The sequence below is a fragment of the Macaca nemestrina genome, chromosome 20 (assembly GCF_043159975.1).
Source record: "Macaca nemestrina isolate mMacNem1 chromosome 20, mMacNem.hap1, whole genome shotgun sequence".
In the NCBI taxonomy this organism is placed as follows: domain Eukaryota; kingdom Metazoa; phylum Chordata; class Mammalia; order Primates; family Cercopithecidae; genus Macaca; species Macaca nemestrina.
The window spans coordinates 63,079,309-63,093,729 of NC_092144.1; the positions used below are offsets into that span (position 1 = coordinate 63,079,309).

Genomic DNA, 14,421 nt, shown 5'->3' on the forward strand with positions numbered 1-14,421 from the left:
ATGGTGGCTCATGCCTATAATCCCAGCACTTTGGGAGGTCGAGGTGGGCGGATCGCTCGAGGTCAGGAGTTTGAGACCAGCCTGGTCAACATGGCGAAACCCCATCTCAACTAAAAATACAAAAATTAGCCAGATGTGGTGGTGCATGCCTGTAACGCCAGCTACTCAGGAGGCTGAGGCAGGAGACTCACTTGAACCCGAGAGGTGGAGGCTGCAGTGAACTGAGATTGTGCCACTGCACTCCTCCAGCCTGGGCGACAGAGCGAGACTCCGTCTCAAAAAAAAAAAAAAGAAAGAAAAAAGAAAGAGAAAGAGAAAGTGGCTCAAATGCCCATGGTCTCTACTCCTGCCACCTGCCTTCTGTCCCTCAGCCTGCACCAACATTCTCATGGGGAGTTCCCTATGATCAATTAACACAGCAAAAGACGACTAGGGCCTAGTTTACAGATGGTTCTGCATGATATGAAAGTATCATCTGGGCCGGGCGCGGTGGCTCAAGCCTGTAATCCCAGCACTTTGGGAGGCCGAGACGGGCGGATCACGAGGTCAGGAGATCGAGACCATCCTGGCTAATATGGTGAAACCCCGTCTCTACTAAAAATACAAAAAACTAGCCGGGCGAGGTGGTGGGCGCCTGTAGTCCCAGCTACTGGGGAGGCTGAGGCAGGAGAATGGCGTAAACCCGGGAGGCGGAGCTTGCAGTGAGCTGAGATCCGGCCACTGCACTGCAGCCTGGGCGACAAAGCGAGACTCCGTCTCAAAAAAAAAAAAAAAAAAAGAAAGAAAGTATCATCTGAAAGCAGACAGCTGCAGCACTTTCTAGGACATCCCTGAAGAACAGTGGTGAAGGAAAATCTTCCCAGTGGGCAGAACTTTGAGCGACACACCTGGTTGCGCACTTTGGTTGGAAGGAGAAATGGCCAGATGTGTGATTATATACTGACTCATGAGCTGTAGCTAATGGTTTGGCTGGATGGTCAGGGGCTTGGAAGGAGCATGACTAGAAAATTGGTGACAGAAAACTGGAGAAGAGGCATGTGGATGGACCCAAGTGTTCAAAAACAGTGAAGATATTTGTGTCCCTAAACAATCCCTGCTCCCCAGTAGCACTGAAACCACAAGGCCCACACCCCATCTCCAATCTATGTCTGGGTGTCAGCCCTTCCCAGGACCATGCCCAGCGGAGCCTCTTCAGAAGTTCATGTCACTAGGTCATGCACGACGGAATCTAAGTGAGATGAGAGGGACCGAGGGAAGGCATGCGTGAGTGAGCAAACATGTCGGGCAGGATGTTTCAAAGATTTGCAACTTCAAAGAATGACATTTTGTTACAGCAGGTAGCTCATATGGTATGAGCAGGAGAGGGCTCCCCCTCCCCATACACACACATCAGGAATGAGCCAGGCAACCATCAGGTGATGGTCAGGTGGTTGTTAACTGTCTCTCTAAAATAATAATTAGTCACAGCCAGCACCAGGGAAAGGCATAGATAGAAAACACCTGAAACATGATCAGCCCCTTCCCATGAGATCTCAGGAGTTGGGCAAGTGGACTGAAGCCTGTGCATGCGGACAGCCCACCCCAAGGAAGCAAGACCCCGGAAGTATGCCAACGTATAAAACCCTAAGTCAAAAGGTCAAACTGCACACTTGCCTTTCAAGTCGTCCACTTGGTCCTCTTCCAAGTGTACTTTCCTTCCTTTTATTTCTGCTCTAAAGCTTTTTTTCTTTTTTTTTTTTTTTTGAGTCGAAGTCTTGCTTTGTTGCCCAGGCTGGAGTGCAGTGGCGTGATCTCGGCTCACCACAACCTCCACCTCCAGGGTTCAAGTGATTCTCCTGCCTCAGCCTCCTGAGTAGCTGGGACTACAGGCGGGCACCACCACGCTCGGCTAACTTTTGTATTTTTAGTAGAGATGAGTTTTCACCATCTTAGCCAGGCTGGTCTTGAGCTCCTGACCTCAGGTGATCCACCTGCCTCGGCTTCCCAAAGTGCTGGGATTACAGGCATGAGCCACCGCACCCAGAAAAAAATTTCATATGTGTTATATTATAATCAGAGAAATCAATATGTCACAACTTAGTCAACTCATCCTATCAATCCCCCCTTTGTTCATTATTCTGTGTTCCCCTCCCTTATTCCATACGTCTCTCTCATTCTCATCTTCTCTAACTCTTGGGTTCTTTTCTGTTTTCCCCTGGGTTTCTGCTCCTCATTTTGAGCCTCTCTCCTCTCTTGCTGTTTCTCTCCTTCTTCCCACTATTCCATCTTTTCCACCTGTTCTGCTCCAGTCTTGCAACTTGTTTCACCTCCTGTCCCTCTTTCTCCCCAATCACTGGGTTGTCCCCAGCATCCACACATTTCTGCCTCCGTCTTCCTCCATCTCTACTTCCCGTTAACTTCCCTCTTCCCTGTTTATGCCCCCTTGTCCTCAGTCTCTAGCACCCTCAGATTCCTAGGCTTACACTGAGGTCTATGATCCATTCTGAGTTAATTTATGCACAAAATGTGAGGTTTTTAGCTGGATTTTTTTCTCCCCCGCCCCCCGCCCATTTGCATGTCCAGTTGTTCCAGCACCAAAACTCAAAGAGAAACAGACAATCTGAACAGGCCTATAGCATTTAATGAATTTGAACCAATAATCCCTGAGAACCCTGCTGTGGTTCTCCCTCTGCTCTCCTTGTCACCAGCTGCCCCTTCTTGCTGTCCCAGCACCACGCTGCTGCCTGCCGTGGCTAAAAATCCCTCCTCCTCTCCCTCACTCTCTGTCTGAGGAGCCTACCCTCTGCTGCCCCTCTCCCTACTTTGCTGTCGTTCATCTTTCTGGACATGGAGCTTTTCTCTACATTTCTCCAGTTGTTTCCCCATCCTGTTACTTTCTCAGCTCCTTCTTTCACTCTTCCTATCTCTTTGCGAATCCCCCATGCAACCTCCATTTTGCCATCTGTTTATGGGTTTCCCTCATTCTCTCTCTCAGTTTGTCTACTTCTCTCGTAGTCCCTGTTTCCAGATTCCCTTGGCCCACACATTCACAGGAGGGTTTGCAGTAAGAGGCCTGCATCCCGCAGGAGCACACTTTTCAGGGGGTGGACCTGGGAAGGCAAGAACACCGGGTTGTCACAGGACAGGCCCCGGGCACCTCCCTAAGGCGGGCTAAGGGGAAGCGGTGACTGCAAACGAAAGGCCTGTGGAGCAGCAGGGCCCAGCATGAGTTGGAGGGAGGTAGGGGGCGACGGCGCCTTAGGACAGGGGTGGGGTGTGCAGGATCCCACCAGGCAGAGGACGGCGGCCTCTCTGGGACTGGGGCTGCGGGGCCGACGAGGGCGAGGCTGGGAGGCGCCCAGGATTGCGACTCCACCTCGCGGGTGAGGACTTGAAAAAGTCTAGGGCAGGAGGAGGTGTCAGTAAAGGGTTTCGAACAGAAAATTTTAAGGAAATAACATGTCTACATGACCTGAAGGCAGAAACACCGGCGACGGAACCAACCTCAGAATGATTTTACCCCAAATTATTGACACGACCCCAAGAGTCTCACAGCGATGTGTGACTTACTAGCAGTGAGGGGAGCGGTATGAGAATTTTCAGGGGTGTCCGAACCTCCAAATCTGGGGTATGGAGGTGAGAGAACTGCGAAGCCCAAGTTTAATCTTACTAACAAACGGGGACATCCACGCGCCGCCATAAAAGGTTCACTCCGCGCGATCTGTTTCCGGGTCTGCAGGAAACTAAGCGCGCAGAGCGGAAGCCTGGGCGGGTCCCGCGAGCGACAGTTTGGTGAGGGAAGAAGGAAGGGGGCGGGGCCTCCGCGGAGGAGCTGGGCCTGTGCTTTCCTCTTCTGGCTCCCATGGCATCTCTATTTTTCGGGTTTAGGAGGCAACATTTACCAGTGAGGCTGAAGCAACTCAGCAGGATCTCCCTGGGGCAGGGCAAACTGTCGGTGATTGGATCCAGGAAAATTCCTGCTATCGAAATTAAGTTTAGCAACTTAATTTAAAAGCCCCAGAATTGTCTGTGAAGGGGATGTAAACTGCAATGTGAAATGCAAACTCTGCATGGGGTAATGGTGCAATCCCGTGCTGATGTCCCACAAAACAAAATAGAAATCCTTTTATTTTCTAATCTACATTTACTCCAGAGAGTCAACCTTGTACTCGTTTCCAAAAACTTTCTTTTCTTTTTCTTTTTCTTTTTGAAATGAAGTTCCAAATCCGTCAGCCTCGACCTCCCAAAGTGCTGGGATTACAGGCATGAGCCACTGGGCCCGGCGTCCAGAGACTTTCATAGAGACAACACCTGGGGTGTAAGCATGGAAAGCTAGGTCTGTCATCACCCTGGATTCATCTTGCCTCTGCCCAGAAGAGACAGTGCGCTGATAACAGGAGGGTTTTGCAGCAAAGAGTCTAATTATTGCAGGGCTAGCCAAGTGGAACAAGTTGGGAGAGGGGGAAGTTAGTTCTCAAATCTGTCACCCAAAAAGTTGGGAGGCTAGGGTTTTGAGGATAATTCAGAGAGCAAGGGGCTAGGGAATTGGTGTGGCTCATTAGTTGTGGAGAAAATCATAGGAGGGTTCAAAACAGGTCTCCTGGAGCTGAGTCAGTTTCTGGGTGAAGGTCACAGGACCAGGTGGTGCCAGTTCTGTGGTACCAGTGAAGAAGATGTCCAGGTGGCCTGAGTGACTCTGCCCAATTGTAAAAGTCTGAAAAATACCTCAAAGACCAATCTTAGGTTTTCAAAATAGTAATGTTATCTACAGGAGCAGCTGAGAAATTACAAATCACTGGTTATTGTTTCTGTCTACATTTTAGCAGAATTCAGTTACCTCCCATAATCCTAACATTGTAGCCTTTCATTAGTCTTAGACAGTTGGTTTCAGTCACCTGAGAGGGTCACTTTGGGAGGGACTAGTATCATCCTTTCTTCAAAGTCATAACTATAAACTGAATTCCACCCATAGTTAGCTGGGCCAATGCCCAGTAATGAGCAAACATAGCTTGTGTGTTAGAAGCAACAATTAGGTTAGATTTCTCCATCAGGAGTTTTTGCAAAGGCAGTTTCAGGTTCAGTGATAAGTTAGATCACCAATTTTTGCTTTAAATAATAAGCAATGGCCAGGTACGGTGGCTCATGCCTGTAATCCCAGCACTTTGGGAGGCTGAGGCGGGTGGGTCACCTGAGGTCAGGAGTTCAAGACCAGCCTGGCCAACATGGGGAAACCCTGTCTCTACTAAAAATACAAAAAGTAGCCGGACATGGTGGTGCATGCCTGGAATCTCAGCTACTTGGGAGGCTGAGGCAGGAGAATCACTTGAACCTGGGAGGCAGAGGTTGCAGTGAGCCAAGGTTGCGACATTGTACTCCAGCCTTGGCGACAAGATCGAAACTTCCTCAAAGAAAAACAAAACAAACAAAACAAAAACCTAAAACATCTGATGGGAGAAAGACTGGCAAAAACAATAACAAAAAAAACCCAAACAATATACTGAGTGCTCTAATGGTAAGGAGAAATTTAAACCAGCTGATTATTAATCTTAACTTTAGCCAAGACAGAAACCCAAATTCACCTATGTACCTAGGAATGGGTATACCATCCTAGAAGCAGGAAAAAAAACTCAAATTCACCTTCCCAATTGGAAGTGAGCTTAAACTTTATAAAGGAGTTACCTGCCTTCCGTTGTCATGGAAGCAGGAAAACGTGCCTTCCTTATTGGAAGCAAGTAAAACTCCAGAAAAAGAAGTTGTACAGCAAAATAAACTTAAGATCTCAACCAAATTTGGTAGATCAGGGATTCTCTGGAGAGGGGGCTCCCAGGCCTCAGCCAATTGTCCTATTGGTTTGAGCCATAAGGATAGCTCAATCTGGTACCAAGCACCAATAGGAGATTTGCCCCCTCCACTCAGAGTTACTTCCTTGGGTCACCAATTTGTCAACTAAGAGTATCTGAGACAGGTTTCAATCAATTTAGAAAGCTTATATTGCCAAGGTTAACAACGTGCCTGTGACACAGCCTCAGGAAATCCTGATGACATGTGCCCAAGGTGGTCTAAGTACAGTTTGGTTTTACACATTTTAGGGAGATATGAGACATCAATCAATATATGAAAGATGTGGGCCAGGCGCAGTGGCTCACTCCTGTAATCCCAACAATTTGGGAGGCCAAGGCGGGCAGGTCACAACATCGGGAGTTGGAAACCAGCCTGGCCAACATGGTGAAAGCCTGTCTCTACTAAAAATACAAAAATTAGCCAGGTGTGGTGGTGCGTGTCTGTAATCTCAGCTACTCGGGAGGCTGAGGCAGGAGATTTGCTTGAACTCGAGAGGTGGAGGTTGCAGTGAGCTGAGATAGGACCACTGCACTCCAGCCTGGGTGACAGAGTGAGACTCTGTCTCAAATTTTAAAAATAAAATAAAATAGGAATACATAAAAGATGTACATCGATTTGGTCTGGAAAGTCACACACCTCAATCAGGGAGGAAGCTTCTAGGTCATAGGTAGATAACAGACAAACTGTTGCATTCTTTTGGAGTTTCTGATTAGGCTTTCACTGAATTCGTGATTTATAGAAATAGTCACTTATGCCTTAGTCTGGCTTAGTGAAACAATAAGACAAAGGAAAAAATCAGATATGCATTTGTGTCACATGAGCAGAGGGATGACATTGCGTTCTGTCTGTCCTTTGTCCACAAGGAATTTCCTTGTAGGTAAATTTTAAGGAAGGTATGTAGCTTTTAAAAATCTTTGTAGCTATCTTATTTAAGAATAAGGAATAAAATGGGAGGCACATTTGCCTGACATAGTTCCCAGCTTGACTTTTCCCTTGGCTAAGTAATTTTGGGGTCCGAGATTTATTTTCCTATTACACCTCCTTGTAATATCATTATAAGAGAACTGCAAATTAATATGGATTTTTTCAAATAAGTTAAAGTAGCAACTACTTTGTGTGTGTGTGTGTGTGTGTGTGTGTGTGTGTATGTGTGTGTCAGAATCTCATTCTGCCACCCAGACTGGAGTGCAGTGGTGTGATCATGGCTTATTGCAGCCTCAACCTCCCCATGCTCAGGTGATCCTCTCACCTCAGCCTCCTGATAGCTGGGACTACAGGCATGTACCATCATGCCTGGCTAATTTTTGTATTTTTTGTAGAGACAGGATTTTGCCATATTGCCCAGGCCAGTCTCAAACTGGTCTCAAGTGATCCTCCCACCTCAGCCTGCCGAAATGCCAGGATTACAGGCATGAGTCACTGAGCCCATCCAGGAAATACTTTCATCTCTTGAGTATATATTATAGCCTGTGTCACAAAAAAAAAAAAAAAAAAAGAGAATGTACATATTCTAACACAGATGGAACAATGAAAATATTTACTACTGTCAAAAAACAAATTTGGACATTGGTTAGAAGAGATTCTATTCAAAAAGTATATTGTGGTAGGGAGAATGCTCCAACCACAAGATCTGCAAATGTTTGAGTTACAAGAAACGGGCTTTTCTTTTCTCTAAAGAAGGAAGCAAGGCTAGAAGGCACCAGGTATGGAGCAGAGGATGAGCATCTGCTGTGACCTACTCAGGGAATTTTTTTTTTTTTTTTTTTGAGACAGTCTCGTTCTGTCGCCCAGGTGGGAGTGCAGTATCACGATCTCAGTTCACTGCAACCTCTGCCTCCTGGGTTCAAACTATTCTCCTCCCTCAGCCTCCCGAATAGCTGAGACTACGGGTGCGTGCCACCACGCCCAGCTCATTTTTGTATCTTTAGTAGAGACAGGATTTCACCATGTTGGCCAGGATGGTCTCAATCTCTTGACCTCATGATCCGCCCACCTTGGCCTCCCAAAGTGCCAAGATTACAGGCATGAGCCACCGCACCCGGCTCAGGGAATGTTTTATCCTAAGGTCAGCCTACTCTTGGGAGGGGATATTAAGGAGGAGAAGTTGTTCTAAATCACAGTGGCCAAGCGTGATCAAGGAGGAGAGGCTGTGAAATTTCAGTGCCCAAGAGTGACCCAATAGTCAGAGACCTTGAAGTAAGAGAGAAGCCTAAATAAGATTTGATTAAGTCAAGTAAACAAGCATTGTTCCCACTGATCAATGTGGATAAACAATTGAGTGATCCTTGGTGAGACAAAGGGTGGGAAATTGGAGCTTTTTCCTATGTAAGCAAAGAAGGTGTCATTAGACTTGAAGTACTCTGGGGAAAGTGGGGTTATTTGAACTAAGCTTTTGGGTTGGGCAGAGGAGTGGTTTCTGGTAGGTTTTTTTTTGTTTTTTGTTATTTTTCCCCAAGGCACAGTCTGAAGAGGTCTCGAGAACATGTGACCTTCTGGTGGGTCCTTCAACCTTTGCTATTTACTAGTTTTACAGTGCTGTGGTAAACTTCAACATTGTCAGCACATATTATAACATCAAACAAAGACTTTAAAAAATAATAAATACACGTCTTCTACTTGAAAAACAGAACTAAAATAGTAAGAACAATAGCAGACTGCTCTTTACCTCAGTTTTTGAATGACATTGAAGGGTCCTCAGTGTGCATTCCGGCTGTGTGGTATTCATTTCTATCACATGCAAGACACTGATCGGTTCTTGTTGGAAGATACCGCTCTACATTTCCAACTTCAAGGGTCTCTGCAACTATCGAATGAAGCAGAAAGCCCGGGTCATATTAAGGAAAATATTGTCCCCTTATACATTTTTCTGCTGATCACGGGAAAACGTATTCTCACAGCTTCAAGAATTCTTTGGTCATAATTTGACAATAAAAACACTAATTTATGGCCGGGCGCGGTGGCTCAAGCCTGTAATCCCAGCACTTTGGGAGGCCGAGACGGGCGGATCACGAGGTCAGGAGATCGAGACCATCCTGGCTGACACAGTGAAACCCCATCTCTACTAAAAAATACAAAAAAACTAGCCGGGCGAGGTGGTGGGCGCCTGTAGTCCCAGCTACTCGGGAGGCTGAGGCAGGAGAATGGCGTGAACCCGGGAGGCGGAGCTTGCAGTGAGCCAAGATCACGCCACTGCACTCCAGCCTGGGCGGCAGAGCGAGACTCTGTCTCAAAAAAAAAAAAATAAATAAATAAAAATAAATAAACAAACAAAAAACACTAATTTATATGTCAGATCCATGTCACATCCTCATATTCATCTAAATTTTCTTGACATCCTTTTTGGTACCAGCTGAGCCCTGATGAAGGAAGGTAATTGAGAAACATTTTCTCTCGTGATCAGAGAAATAACCTAATGAGAATAAACTTTTTTTGATTGGGTTTTTTTGTTTTTTGTTTGTTTTTGAGACAGGGTCTCTCTCTGTCCCCCAGGCTGGAGTGCAGTGGCATGATCACAGCTCACTGTACCCTCCACCTCCTGGGCTCAAGCTGTCCTCCCAGCTCAGCCTCCTCAGTAGCTGGGACTATGGGGTCACGACACTGTGCCCAGCTAATTTTTTTGTATTTTTTGTAGAGATGGGGTTTTGTCATGTTGCCCAGGCTGGTCCCAAACTTCTGAACTCAAGGGATCCTCCTGCGTCAGCCTCCCACTGTGCTGGGATTACAGGTGTGCACCACCATGCCCAGCTGAAAATAAAATTAAGGTGAAGAAAGTTGTTCTCGCCGGGTGCGGTGGCTCAAGCCTGTAATCCCAGCACTTTGGGAGGCCGAGACGGGCGGATCACAAAGTCAGGAGATCGAGACCATCCTAGCGAACACAGTGAAACCCTGTCTCTACTAAAAAAATACAAAAAACTAGCCCGGCGAGGTGGCGGGTGCCTGTAGTCCCAGCTACTTGGGAGGCTGAGGCAGGAGAATGGCGTAAACCCGGGAGGCGGAGCTTGCAGTGAGCTGAGATCCAGCCACAGCACTCCAGCCTGGGCGACAGAGCAAGACTCCGTCTCAACAAAAAAATAAATAAAATAAAATAAAAAATAAATTAAAAAAAGAAAGTTGTTCTCTGTGACCTCAGGGGAAAAGCTTTAGGTAAATTTGCATTCAGATTGCTTATAGAAGAAACATACAGATGTGGATGAACTAGATACTACTTTAAAAGTCTTTCTAGCGCCAGGTGCAGTGGCTCACGCCTGTAATCCCATCACTTAAGGAGGCCGAGGCGGGTGGATCACGAGGTCAGGAGATCAAGACTATCCTGGTCAATGTGGTGAAACCCTGTCTCTACTAAAAATACAAAAATTAATTGGGTGTGGTGGCATGTGGCTGTAATCCCAGCTACTCGGGAGGCTGAGGCAGGAGAATCACTTGAACCAGGGAGTTGGCGGTTGCAGTGAGCCGAGATCACGCCACTGCACTCCAGCCTGGGCGACAGAGTGAGATACCGTCTCAATCAATCAATCAATCAATCAATCAAGTCTTTCCGTCCACAAACCAGCTGTTGGAGTAGGTAGGTAGCCAGGCATGAGCAGTTAAGGAAAGGAATCTTTAGAAACAGAGCCCAGTGACAATCCCCTTGTGACAGCAAAAGCAGAACAGTGGCTACGTTGCCTACACTTGTCCTTGTGGCTGGGCTTGTCTGGCCCAGGAAAAGAATTATCAGGCCCTAGCCAGAAATAACCCAGCTAGCGGATTTTCCCTATTAAGAAGCATGCACACTCCTCTAATAATTCACCCTAGAATGGCCTTTTGCTCATTATAATACTAAGAAACACATCCTCCTTTTTTTCAAATACGATCCTAGAAAAAAATAAATACAAGCCACACCCCTGGGTGGAGATTTGAGATGCTAATGAGACATGTGATGTGTGCACTAGCATGGACAGTCACAGCACATTCCTGCCCAGAGGACTTCCCGGAACATGCTTACTAATAATGCTTGTGCACGGCCCCTTCATGAATAATCATGTCAGGTTCTCATTAAAAGGGTCAGGCCAGCATTAGTAAGGACAGACTCCTTCTTTTCAGGAGCCCACCCAGTTCTGTTGTTCCAGGTGTCTCTTCTTTCTGAGATCCAATCTCTTTAAATGAAGGGCATTTACCCTTTAACTCTTTCTGCCAATCTCTTGACTGAATCCAAGAAGACCAAGAACCAGAGACCAACTTCCACACGCCTCCAGGTAACATCTGGTGTTTTCACCTGGTTACCTGGTTACCTGACGTGGTTAGCAAGGTAAGTGCCCAAAAGCTGGTGCCAGATTCTCTGGTTGACGACCTCTGCTTCTTTCTGCACTGAAGAACCTCCTGCCCTAATGCAGTTCTTGCAGCTTTAAGGGGAGGGGTTTCTCCTCTCAGGCTCTGTCCACTAACAACTGCCCCGTACCATTTCCCTTCAGCCACTGTCACTCTGCTCCCTCTGGCTGATTTCTCAGCTTACCCTGGGGGTGATAAGCAGAGGAGGGAGGACTTTAAACTCCACATTGAGTAGATCTGAGACACATAGTGACCATTCCTGTATGAGGCTTATAAAAGTGGCAGGGAATATGCCTGGCTGTGCAATGACTGGGGAGTTTCATATGTTTTTGTGTTTTTTGTTTGTTTGTTTGTTTGTTTTGTTGTTGTTGTTTGTTTTTTGAGACGGAGTCTCGCTCTGTCGCCCAGGCTGGAGTGCAGTGGCGCGATCTCGGCTCACTGCAAGCTCCACCTCCTGGGTTTACGCCATTCTCCTGCCTCAGCCTCCTGAGTAGCTGGGACTACAGGCGCCCGCCACCGCGCCCGGCTAATTTTTTGTATTTTTAGTAGAGACGGGGTTTCACCGTGGTCTCGATCTCCTGACCTTGTGATCCACCCGCCTCAGCCTCCCAAAGTGCTGGGATTACAGGCGTGAGCCACCGCGCCCGGCCTGTTTTTGTTTTTTTTTTTGGGGGGGGGTACAGAGTCTCACTCTGTCACCCAGCCTGCAGTGCAGTGGCGTGATCTCAGCTCACTGCAACGTCTGCCTCCTGGATTCAAGCGATTCTTCTGCCTCAGACTCCAGAGTAGCTGGGACTACAGGCGTGTGCCACCATGCCCGGCTAATTTTTGTATTTTTAGTAGAGATGGGGTATCACCATATTGGCCAGGCTGATCTCGAGCTCCTGGCCTCGTGATCTGCCTGCCTCTGCCTCCCAAAGTGCTGGGATTACAGGTGTGAGCCATGGCGCCTGGACCATATCTTTTTTTTTTTTTTTTTTTGAGACAGAGTCTCGCTCTGTCGCCCAGGCTGGAGTGCAGAGGCGCAATCTCGGCTCACTGCGAGCTCAGGCCATTCTCCTGCCTCAGCCTCCCGAGCAGCTGGGACTACAGGTGCCCGCCACCATGCCCGGCTAATTTTTTGTATTTTTAGTGGAGACGGGGTTTCCCAGTGTTAGCCAGGATGGTCTTGATCTCCTGACCTCGTGATCCACCCGCCTCAGCCTCCCAAAGTGCTGGGATTACAGGCGTGAGCCACCACGCCTGGCCCTGGACCATATCTTTTAACTAAAACTACAGTCCTGTGTTAAGTCAGCTCTTATACTTGCCGTTCATGGCCGTTCAATCCCCTGAACACAATATGCCCCCACCGGTGCTTAATCTCCCAGGTCACTCTGCTTATTCTTTGCTGTCCCTCTCCTTGCCGCGGGGATTTCATGAATTCTTCCTTTGGGTGCAAGACCCTTGCAGGGCCTGCTCATCCAGGACCTGCTGCGTTTGCTTCATTGCCAGGCGCCAGAGTCCTTTGAGGGCCTATGCTGATATTTATACTTTTTTCCTCAGAAATGAGACTCAGCTTTGTCCTTTCCCTTGCCTCCTTTTTCACTGGAGGGACCAGCACTGACAGGATGCTTAAAGAAATCCCCCATCTCGGCCAGGTGCGGTGGCTCATGCCTGTAATCCCAGTACTCTGAGAGGTTGAGGAGGGTGGATCACCTACCTAAGGGCAGGAGTTCAAGACCAGCCTGGCCAACATGGTGAAACCCATCTCTACTAAACATACAAAAATTAGCTGGGCGTGCTGGCACACGCTTGTAATCCCAGCTACTTGAGAGGCTAAGGCAAGAGAATTGCTTGAACCAGGGAGGCAGACGTTGCAGTGAGCCGAGATCACGGCATTGCACTCCAGCCTGGGCAACAAGAGCGAAACTCTGTCTCGAAAAAAAAGAAATCCCTTATTTATTATTGGGTCCGTGTCCACCTGACTACTCTTCAAAAATGCCTCGTTCTGTGACTTCTCAACTGGACTGCCTGGCTCCTCCAGAGCCACCTGTGACCACTTCCTTACTCCCTAGTTTCTCTGTACAACCAGGGTTTCCTATGGGTCACTGGGGACTTCTTTCTTCACCTCATTAGGCCATTGTAACAGACCCTTGAAGTACTCAGGTCCTTTTTGCTTTTTGTTGAATAAGCTGATGGAAAATGCTTCTCACATTCCCCTTGCTGTTTATGTGATCATATAATGGACCTAAAAAACCAGAATCAATAGCCCAGTTCACTAACTCTGAGCCCCAGGGGGCATCCATGCTTTTTAAGCATTTTTTTCTGTATAATCCCCGAGGAACCTTTGAAGAGTGGGGGAAGATATCACATCTTTTCCATTCCTGTAATCATTAGTATTAGCCCAATATCATCATGTATTAAGAAGACCTAGGCTGGGTGCATTGGCTCACGCCTGTAATCCCAGCACTTTGGGAGGCCAAGGTGGGCGGATCACCCAAGGTCGTGAGTTGGAGACCAGCCTGACCAACATGGAGAAACCCCATATCAGCCGGGCACGGTGGCTGACGCCTATAATTCCAGCACTTTGGGAAGCTGAGGTGGGTGGATCACGAGGTCAGGAGTTCAAGACCAGCCTGGCCATATGGTGGAACCCTGTCTCCACTAAAAAATTAGCCAGGCCTGGTGGCGTGCATCTGTAATCCCAGTTACTCGAGAGGCTGAGGCAGGAGAATCACTTGAACCCAGGAGGTGGAGGTTGCAGTTTGCTGAGATTTCACCATTGCACTCCAGCCTGGGTGACAAGAGAGATATTCCAGCTCAAAAAAGAAAAAAAATGCCATCCACAGTGGCTCATGCCTGTAATCCCAGTACTTTGAGAGGCTGAGGCGGGTGGATCATCTGAGGTCGGGAGTTCGAGACCAGCCTGACCAATATGGAGAAACCTCGTCTCTACTAAAAATACAAAATTAGCTGGGCATGGTGGTGCATGCCTGTAATCCCAGCTACTTGGTAGGCTTAGGCTGCAGAATCACTTGAACCTGGGAGGCGGAGATATGGTGAGTCGAGATCACACCATTGCACTCCAGCCTGGGCAACAAGAGCGAAACTCTATGTCAAAAAACAAAACAAAACAAAAAACAAGCCATTCAGGAGTTCGGACAAAAAGGTACTGCCTGCTCTTGACCCTTTCAGTAATCAACAACCATTATACCAACCAGGGTCAAAAAACCTGATCAAAACCTGGAGAGATGGGTCACTTGGGTCTCAAGTCCCTATGGAAAGGCCCCTTTACTGTCTTACTTTCCACCCCAACAG

General features: G+C 47.6%; 1 long non-coding RNA gene across 2 annotated transcripts in view; it reads right to left on the reverse strand.

Annotated features, from left to right (window-relative positions):
• The window catches only part of LOC139360182 (uncharacterized), a 108,917-nt gene extending 105,192 nt beyond the window's left edge, over positions 1–3,725 (reverse strand). Inside the window, exon 1 of one of the 2 annotated variants that reach the window (XR_011617388.1) lies at positions 3,595–3,725. This is a non-coding gene — a long non-coding RNA (uncharacterized lncRNA). The remainder of the gene's footprint in view (positions 1–3,594) is intronic. The other variant, XR_011617389.1, reaches the window with a different exon arrangement.
• Positions 3,726–14,421: the final 10,696 nt, after the last annotated feature.